Source organism: Anneissia japonica, unplaced genomic scaffold (genome assembly GCF_011630105.1).
Source record: "Anneissia japonica isolate Jap-2015-1 unplaced genomic scaffold, ASM1163010v1 scaffold199_len4679917_cov187, whole genome shotgun sequence".
Lineage (NCBI taxonomy): Eukaryota > Metazoa > Echinodermata > Crinoidea > Comatulida > Comatulidae > Anneissia > Anneissia japonica.
The window spans coordinates 50,098-61,192 of NW_022686322.1; the positions used below are offsets into that span (position 1 = coordinate 50,098).

At 32.6% G+C, this 11,095-nt stretch overlaps 1 long non-coding RNA gene across 1 annotated transcript; it reads right to left on the reverse strand.

Moving 5' to 3' along the window:
- Nucleotides 1-6,594: 6,594 nt before the first annotated feature.
- On the reverse strand, nucleotides 6,595-10,535 carry LOC117114219. Its single transcript, XR_004446313.1, has 3 exons — nucleotides 9,846-10,535; nucleotides 8,746-8,898; nucleotides 6,595-7,437 (listed from the first exon to the last, which is right to left on the reverse strand). It is a non-coding gene; the product is annotated as an uncharacterized LOC117114219 (long non-coding RNA).
- Nucleotides 10,536-11,095: the final 560 nt, after the last annotated feature.

Genomic DNA, 11,095 nt, shown 5'->3' on the forward strand with positions numbered 1-11,095 from the left:
ACCTTTCAACTACTGTATTCAACATAAATATGGGATGGTCCCGCGAAATAGTCTCGTGGGCCGCCCAATAGGATAGGAGGAGACTAGGGAGAGAGACGATCAAATCAATTACGATTCCGTGTACCTATTTTCTTATCGATTTTCCACGCAAATTTGGGCCGTGATTCTTTAAAAATTTACAGTATGGAGCCTAGCCTAGGCTGGAGGCCTACTAATGATAGACTGTGATTATTATACACTAGGATTTTCAATGTTCTTTCTTTTGTATTTTTTAAATATTGTTACTAAATATGAGGGTTATTTTGTTGTATTTTATTAGGCATGGGTTTATTGAGGAATGTATTTTATATGTAAATGATGATAAAGAAATTATGTAAAATTGTTTGAATAAAGGTGGGTGTTCCCCACGAAAGATAAAAAAATGATAGACTGTGGCCAAATTGACAAAAATGTCAATAACTGAATATACTGCAATAACCCATGCAGCCCCGAGGCTACTATTGTGAATTGAATGCATTACCTGCATTTTTAATCACAGTCATATGCACAATGCCTAAAATAGCATTGATCAGCAAACAGTTTCATTTATTGTGGGATTGTAACATTACCACTAGATTTTGGCATGACGTTGAGTGTATTTTTTGCAAGATCAGTTGGCTTATTCTGTACAATTATTTTTCCTGGCATTATGATTTATTTAGTATTTATTTATTTCGTTTCATCAGACCAACAGCGAATCATTGCCACTAACAGGCTGGTATAAATAGAAAAAAAAATTAAATATATGAAATATACAGACGAACGGGTACATTTTTTAAATTTTATTCTGGTATATAGTAAAGTACAAAAAGCAGAACCAGTCTGAAATTATTGTAGTACAAAAATTAAGGGTTACAAAATATAATATAACGAAATATAAACAAGCTATTGTAAAATATATCAATATTATTAGTTAAAATAACAGAATTATATTCTATGGAAAGTTAGAAATAAAACTATGTTTACAGCAGACATCAACTCTACTAAATGGGACGTTAAAGGTTGGACAGGAACGAAGGCTTCTAGATTTAACATAAAAAACAAACATGTATAAAATTACAGCTAAAATACGAATCAACACATTTATAAAAAAAATAGCATGTCATGAAAAAAAATCTATTCCTAGGGCACATTAATTTGCAAGGACGATTAAAACATTTTTCACAGAACCTCATAAACTTAAAATGCATCCTATCGATGCGAATTAACTGAATTGTTACTAATAAGCATTTCAATCTTGTTACACTGCATGGTAAATATTTTATATCTATGAAGGTGTAAAAAATGTACCCATATTGTTAACTTTAACAACCAACTTAATAAAAAAAAAAAAAAAAAATTGGTTGAATTGTACTAATCTAAATATAAGCATGATACTTGGATAAACAATGATTTTGATTAAATTTCAGCCTACATAAGTATATAGTTACTGATATTTCTCACATTGGCATTGATTTATTAATTATTCGTTTACTTACTTGTATAACTCAGTTATTCTAGAAACGTCAATAACTATACCGTATTCCATGCAGCTCTAAGGCTCCTATTGTGAATTGTAAACATGCATTGACTGTATTTAGCAAACATATGGACAATGCCTAAAGTAGCATTGACCAGAAACAGTTTCATTTGTTGTGAGAGTGAACAATTTTTACTTGATTTTGGCATGATGTGTTGAGAGTGTTATTCGTAAGTCCTTCACATGATATTTGTCTTGGTATATATGGTGTTAGCAATAAGGATTCCAATCCTGTTAACACTGCATGCTAAATATTTTATATTCCTATGAAGGTGTCTTAAAAAAACCCCGCTATTGTTAATTTTAAAAACCAACTTAATTTTGAAAAATTGAATCGTAAAATAGATTGATACCTGTTGTACTTAATCATGATCAGATTTTAGCTCACGAGTCACATTGTTACTGTTTTCTTTTTTTACCATTGACATATTTTACATTAACATTGATCTAATATTTATTCTTATAATTATTTGCATAATAACTGTTATTCCAGCAACGCCAATAACTGAATATACTGTATCCCATGCAGTTGTATGGCTCCTATTGTGAATTGCAAACCCACGTTAACTGTTTTTTCATCACAATATGCACATTACCTTGCATTGGCCTGGTAACATTTATTGTAGGATCGTAATATTACTACTGGATTTTATTTTAAGAGTATTTTTTTTTGTTTGCAAGATATACGTCTTGGCATTAATGATATTAGCAATAAGGATTTCAATTATGTTACATTGTATGCTAAATATTGTGTAGATGTAGATTTCATCTATTTTTAATTTTAAATAACCATCTTAAATTTGAATAATGGGTTGAACTGTACAAAGCTTCATCTAAAGATGAGCTCGATACTTGTTTTTACCGTTGACATTTTTAAATTTATTAATTAGTTATTGCAAGTTGCAGACTGATCGTTGTTAGTTAACTATAGTAACACTAGTTTTTTTTTTTTTTTTTATAATAATGAATGTTTATATAATAATGAATTGTTTTTTAAAGTAACGAAAATATCTGGTAATGTTTTCATTTAATTCTTATCTTAAGGTACTTTAGAATTTATCTTTTTTAAAGAAAACTCTGTGAATTATTTGTTATCTATTAAACTTACTTTATTTTGTTATTTTTTTTAATTGTCTTATGTTAGGTATCAATAAAAAAAAAATGAGAGAAAAAACGTTTGACGTGGGGCCGAGTTGACTCAAATTTCCTAATTATTACTTAGGGCCTAGGTCTACTTTTTAAAGAAGGTCATCAATTTTGGTCAGTAACCAGTTCAGCTAAGATGTATTAACACCCGATAGAAATCAAGGAATTAAATGTGTTTTATTGATCTGACTGTGGATTTCGACCAATGATGAAGTGAAGTGCATCCATAGAGTGATATTAAAACTTGTGAAGTCAATGAGACTATCGCGAGTTGTGGAACGCAGGCATTTTTGCGATGGCTACTATCCATCAATCAAAAAATATCATTGATTTCATTCAATTTGTGCAATAAAGTTCTTAAAATTGGCATAAATTACATTAGAGTAAATGTCCCAACAGTCAGCCGGCCATGCCGGAATCACCAAGCCCAACAATATATATAATTATATGTGATAAGAAACACCCAGAAATTGCATTTTCCAATGTGATTGGATTTGTGTCAGGTGTACTTGCCCAAGCAAGTATGTTGACCATTTTTTACATTGTGGTAGGCCTACATAGGCCCTATTTGTGTGGATGTGTCATGGTGTTAGAGTGCATGTGCATGAATTCGACGTAAGGTACCGTTATATGCAATTATGGTTCAAAGGACTCAAAATGTTTTTTATTACAAACTGTATTTACACTGACAACAAATGAACAGGTTATCAATTCATATACCTTGAAAACAATCGACTCGTGCTGGGAAAGCACCACACCAATATTATTTTTGTAGGCACTGCTCTTCAAAGCGGCGCTCTCGAATAGGGCCGCACTGACACCTCCAAAAATGTTATAAGTGCTGCGGCGCTTATTTGAGCATTTACGGTATTACCATTTTAAAATTGTAAGTTCATTGTCATACCTAGGATTATGATCATTTCTGGTAATATTATGCCTGGCCTAGTCTTTCCATGTCGAATAAAAAAAAAAAAAACTTTCCTATAATATTTCTAACCTCAAATGATTGAACTTGCACTGTACACAAAGTCAGAGCAATAATACTCTAATTAAACATCCATGGACTAATATATAAGGTAAAAGAATGTTGGTTTACAGATCTACTAAATTATGGAATAACCTCCCAGAAAATATGAAAACAAACTTTGAATTCATATGACACTTTTAGATTTTAAAACTTCTATTTCAAATCCTTTATAAGATAACTTACAATTCTTTCGACCATGCATATTATTCCCAATATTAATTATTGTATTGTCGATGTTTTAAGAAATTTTTTTTAATGATGTTTCTTCAATAGTTCTTTTTTTTTGTTAATACTGAACCACTTCAGAAACCAGTGCTTTAGCACTGAAAGTGTCCAGTACAAAGACAATAAATAAATAATACTTTTTTTTTAAATTTCCATATAGATTTTTGCATCGCACGCTCAAAATAAAGGTAAGGAATTATCCTTTTTTTTCTCTCCATTTTGTTGAAGATGTACAGGCTGGCGGGAAAAATGTTTCAGTTCACATCTACAGTATTCATTCTCACGGATGTTTTACAAGACTTGCCACTTAAGTCTCTTATTTTTTTATTATTTTTCTCATTCTGGACAGCGCCGCCAACGAGAAAGTTAATTTAGAGCAAAGTTATAATAGCTCTATGTAATAATCCGAAAAAAAAAAAGAAATCCAGAGGTGACGGAACTAGGGGGTGCTGTGTTATGGAGAGTAATGTGTGACCGGAAATGGTCTGCAGTCAGTTGGTTGTTACCATGCGCCAGTGATGTTGGAGTATATAGTACAGCAATATGAAACTATGTATGTAGGCCTAATGAATGAATAAAGTTCGGAGTTTGTCGGGTAGTGAAATGATTATTTCACTTTTTAAGTGCTCCCTAAATTCATAAGTGTAAGCTAAATTACAGTGATCAATTTAATTAGCGAAGATATGGAGACAATTATTTCGAATCCCTCTTTCCAAGAGGGGATGCAAATGCTTTGTGAAAATGAGTACGCCGCGGTACTCATTTTCACAAAGAAATACACACAACTGGTTAGCTAACAATTATGTCAATGTTACATGAACACCTGGGAAGGAAGGTGCAATCACGTTGTTACCTAGCAAAACGTCTGTACTGTATGGGGGAGGGGCTGCTGATGTACTGTGTAGCGGGGGACGATGAGGCATAAGACTAGGCCTAGGCCTAACTAAGACAGTGGAATTTTATGTGATAAAAAGTACACTTTTGGAAGAAATAAAATTAAAATAAGAAAAAAAAAAATAACTAAGAATAATTCATTTGCAGAGGTACCTTATTTAAGTATTATACAATGCTAACAATACGGCTCTTGTAGCCCTGGCTTGGGCAAGGCATCCATGTGCAAAGCAGTGGTGTTTGTTTATCCATGAAAAAAGCACGCCGGGTAAGTTTGCCTTACCAGGAAAAGGTGACGTATCTAGCTTATGACGTATGCATGCTAACTAATGTGAGTGTGACGTCACCAAAAAATGAATATTTTTTATTATAACCAAAATATTTATAACTACAAAGTTTCTGGGCGTAAATTCCCTTAATATTAATGAAGGGTTGCTCAATCTCCTTGCCATACAAATTACAACTCACACTGACGTCTCAGTCGATAAATACGGGTCGCTGAAGTTTTTCTCGCAAATCTGACTACAAAACCATATCCATATTTCACATTCCACTTTTGACCCTGAGTTGTGCTTCGCACTAGCCGCTGAGTGCGGCGTTCCGGGAACCCTGCGTCGAGTATGAGACGCCAATTAAATAAGTTATGGTGCGCACTAGGGCTTGGAAGCGAAATTTGTTTTCCTCGTCATTTAAGGCAGAAGTCAAAAGAGGGCGCGCTATACTCATGAATATTCAACTAGAAAGTTGCAGTCCTTGCCTAATAACATATTCCATTCTTGAGATCTATTTTCGCCATAGAGAATATCTACGTACGTATCAGCATAGGGCTAGAAAGAATTCTATTTTCGCCAGCAAGAAAAACTATTTTCTCTTTTCTCGAGCCATGGGTATTACAGGCTGTGATGTCCACAACAATTCTAACGGCAGTTTCCGTATACTTGAGGTAGGCCTAAGGGTATTCGGCCGAATTCGATCCAACTCGGCCACAAGTCAACTCGGCCACAAGTTAACTCGGCCACAAGTCAACTCGGCCACAAAAAGTTTGGCTACAGTCAACTCGGGCACAAGTCAACTCGGCCACAAGTCATTTACTAAAAGGAGAAATTCATCAAGTATAAAATACTAGTTCTTGAAGTATTGCTATACTTATTGTTATTATTATTCCTGTTATTATTATTGTCATTGTTGTTATTATTATTGTTGTTTTTATTACCGTTAGTTTTAATATTAATTATTAGTCTTAGCATTAACATTATATATTGTTCAAATTGCTGATATTATTATTACAGTACCATATAAATAATAAATAATTTTCGATTTATTATTATTATTATTATTATTATTATTATTATTATTATTTATTAGTCTTAGTATTATTATTTTAATAATAGTAATTTAAAAAGTTATTTTTATTAGGTTATTATTTTTCTCATATTATTATTATTATTATTATTGTTGTTGTTGTCACCTTTATGATCGATATTATTACCCTATTATTACTAAGTAGGCCTAGTATTATAAGTATTATTATTATTATTAATTAGTATTACTATTATTATAAAAATAAACATTATCTTTAATTTATTATTGTTGTATTATTGCTATCATCACTTTCAATATCGTTATCACTAATTAGTTATTAAAATTGATATTTAAATATCGTTATTATTACCATACTAGTATTATTTCTATTAGTATTGAATATTACTATTAATGTTGTTGTTGTTGTTGTTATCACCTTTATTATCGTCATAATGACTAATTAGTATTATTAAAGTACAGTAAATGCTACACAATGTATTATGTCCTTTATTCGAACACTGTATCCCCCGAAAAATTCACCATCAAAAAAGGTAAAATAATGAATGTAGAAGAGACGAGAGGATCTCTGCTGGAAATGACACTCTTATAATTTAAATTCTCATAATCGATATAATTAACTGTGATGTTCCATTGAAAATATAACTCAATTGTATTTTTAATTCACTTTACCTACTTCATGTGTATTTTACAAAATATGTACTATAGTACATATTTTGTGTAAAATACAGAAGTAACAATGAAATAATACTAATGTTTGAATTAGGACTTCAGCGCCGCGAGCTGCGTGTGTGCTGTCGAATATCGCCGATACCTCGGAACGAAACTCATTGAAAATTCATGAGTATAGCGCCCAGTATAGCGCGCCCTCTGTTGACTTCTGCCTTAAATGACGAGAAAAAAAAAATTTCGCCGCCCGGCAGGATGATCACACACGAGCGCTTCCTTTCTAGCGTCGCGCCGTCGTACAAATCGAAAGCTCTCTATATAATTATCACCATTACCATCAGTGGGTCATAGATATATGCCACAAGTAGACCCATTTACAGGGGCCATTTGAGCTCACATGGTAATGTTACTTGTTGAGAACTAACCCTTGTACCACTTCCATCTGCATTAGCACTTGCATACACATTGACGTCCCAAAGATTGTCGCCAGTAACCCCAGCATTACCAGTAGGATAACTAACATCAAATGCAACTGTTGTTGATCGATCTTCTAAGAAACCAGCAGTAATAGTCAAAGTTGCACCACTGAGAATTTCAAGCCCTGAAAAAATAAAGAAATCATAATCGAAACAAAAACAGTAAAAATATTAATGTAGTTGGTATACATATTTCATGTTTATGTTCTTCATATTACTACCCACCTGACATAAAAACAAATGCATACATTATTGGACATATTTTTCAAGTTCTATGGAGGTAAGGCAAGACTTTTTTATACCTTGGTTAGCAAACCCGCCGTCAGCCAAAAATGATGATTTCAAATAAAAATAAAATTAAATTTTTGGCTAATTATCGCACCCACCACCAAAAAAATAAAAATTTCAGAAAAAAATAAAAGCTTTTCTTTATTTTTATTACGCCTGCTGCTGCCTTGAAATCTCCAAAAACAAGAATTGCCTATTTCTATTATTATATAAATCTAAAACATTATTGATTCCATTACTTTACTACATTAATCCTTTTCTCTTCCACTCTCACCTGTCGATCATTAAAGAAATAAGTTCTCAAAACAAGGTATAAAAAAGTCTTGTCTAATAATGTTGCAGCCAATACCGTAAATGCACGAATAAGCACTGCAACAAACCAAATTTTTTTTTCGCTAAGGGCCGCTCTCTAATAAGCGCCGCGGCGCTTAATCAAGAGTATATTTACCCTGTGTAATGAAACACTTTGAGAAACAGGGTTTTCAATACAAGGCATTCAGTGTTAAAATGAAGAAATAACACAATAAAGACACAAGAATGTCTTTATAAACGTTTATATACGATGATGTGGCCTACTGAAGTACGGAAATATGCAAGATAGGTAGCCTGGTAAAGAGAAAGGAAATTTAGTGCCAAGCCAATATATTTTTGGCCGCACTGAAGCCTCCAAAAATGTTATAAGCGCAGTGGTGCTTATTCAAGCATTTACGGTAATCATTATCATGATTTGTGATCCATTTAAATAAAAAACATTGATGATCTTAAAAATGAACATCGTTATCATCGTGAGTGGTGAATCGAATGGCCTAGTGGTAGGCAGCCACAGTATTGGCAATGGCTTGAACGGCCTTGCCTATGGTTCTGGAAAAAGTCTTCCTGAAGGACTATAAACCATCGGCCCAGCGTGGCCTAGATGCACGTTAAAGATGCACTTGTGGGAAAAGAGCAGGAAACTGATTTTGGTGTACTGACCAATTCAACACCAGGTGCCACAGGTCCCCAATCTGAGTTTCTTTAGCTACTTAAATAGTACGTTTTGAACTATTTACTTTACTGCACTTCATTCCAATTTGGTTCATACTTCTATTCTGCATTTTTACAATAACCCTACCTCCTACTACCCATGCCTTAAACTGTCCACTCACCAGTGCATTGTATTTGAGCACAGCCAACATCAGCTGTACTTATTTGATAAGTGAGTGTAAAGTCAGGAGCAGGGCTATCGCTTTTTGGACTTCCACGCAAACGTAATCAAAATCAGTACAACTAAGGGCAGTAAGATCAAAGTCGGCTTGAATCTGTAGACAAAATAGTACATAAATTAATATACATAAGAAAAAAAAGGGTATATGGTGAGCACTATATTAAAAACTGAAAAAAAAAACAATGGCTGATTGTGTAATCTAACTGGCTCAATTTGCTAAACCAGCAATATCAGTCAAATGAGAGTCAGATGTTTTAGGCTCCAACTACAAGTTGCAGACTCCCCAATAGCTACAATTGTAAGCTTATAACCATCTGTTAAAACACAACCACTACTAAGTAAATTGACCCTTACTGAAAAATCTAGTCACTATCTGATTATCAGTAAAGTTCCCTTTCTAATGCGCCATTCCAATTGACCCAAATTCTAAATCGTATATGTTTTGAATATTCAGTACTTCATTAAAATATCCCTTTTCTTGAAAAAGTTTGGTGAATAAGTTTTTTTTCCAGGTCACTGAAATTTGAATCTACCTCAATCAAGATCTAGGCTTGTGGGAATTCCAAAGCACGTAATAATAACATAGCTGCATAAATTCGAAATTTAAAAAACAAATATATTTAAAACTTTAAACATGATTTGTTACCAGTAGCAGAGATCAACTTCTTCTATAGATCTTATGCATCTAAAATCAAACATTTGTTTTTGTCTTCGGACAGGGAACCTAAACTACATTGTTTTTTCAACAAAAGAGCTCAAAATACTAATTTGATAAGTAAGCCATGAATTTTTAAATAAGGTACAAAATTCTACCAAAATGTATGGAACCAGTAATGGTGACTGATAAATGAACTCTACAATTAGGCCTATGTTTAACACACAAAAAAAAAATGCCGATGACCAACCCTAATTTTCCAAATGTAAATGGGATTAAGGTACATAATTTATTTTTTGCATTATGTACTATAGCTTAATGGTGCTCAACAAAATCATGGCTACATTTTATATTTAAAATAGGATAGATCTGCAGCATAAGATCACCTTTGGCCAAACTGACATTCCGTTGTTATCAAGACCATTGTTGGCAGAATCTAGCATATCAACAGCAGCGTATTAGTAGTCTTGATCCTGTTCCATCAACTTCTGAATTAAGGAAAGCAAATGCTTTCCACAGACCAGTTCCTTTATGAAAACAAATCAGATTGATAATTAATTATACTTAAAAATATAGTTAAAGTATTTTTTAGCACTTTCTTTCAATAAAAGTGAGGCTATCAAATTTAATGAAAAACTAAATTAATGTTAATTACTCGTAACTATAATTAGCCTACTGTAAAACCTCAAATTGAAGCCCGGGGTTTCTTTTTTTGCCAACTTTGGATGGGCTTTTTTTTTTTCGAGATGGGCTTCTTTTCGAAATGAATGCTGTAAATTTTTGGAATTTTTGGCACTATAAAACAATAAATAACTACTGTACAAAATAAGCATGTTTTTAATTTATTTTGTTTGCCAAGATTATGGGCTTCTTTTCGAGGCTAATTTTGCAAGCTGAAGGAGTGGGGCCTTTAAATTTGAGATGGGGATTCTCCTTGAGATTAAGATTTTAGGGTATATGATTATATACAGTTTGGTTGATAATCATACAATACAAACTACTCAAAAATGTATTTATGTAATAATTAACTTTCTTTCACAGGGGCACTAATAGCATTATGAGCATTAGTTTTTTTTTTCTAAACTACGCTCACAGTGACTCACTCAATGCCATCTTTCCATGCTTGCAGGCAAGACAATATAGAAGTTGATAAATATATATATATATATATATCAAAATATATAGTAGTTACAAGCTATGTATGTGTTTTATATATATATATATATATATATATATATATAAATTTATAGTGATAAAAATATGCATAAACATGATCATCAGCAGAGTGCTCAATGGTATTCTAGATCAAAATAGAGTAAAAATAAAATACAAAATTCAATAAGTTTCAACTTGATTAGACATTTTGTTATTACTAAATAGTTTCATGACACAACTTGCCACTCTTCAGATAAAAACACATAACCAGTTGAATAGTCTTTTAAAATACTACTCTTTTAAACTGAACAATTCCAGTTTGTAAAATTTAAAAACTGACCAATCAGAGCAGGGCCAAACATGTGCCACAAAAACGTGTATGTTTGTTTATGCTTTTGTTATAGCAGTCTGTGGGACCATAGCAAAAATATCAAACGGCCGGGCTTACAGGAAACGCTCATAACATACATAGCTTGTAACC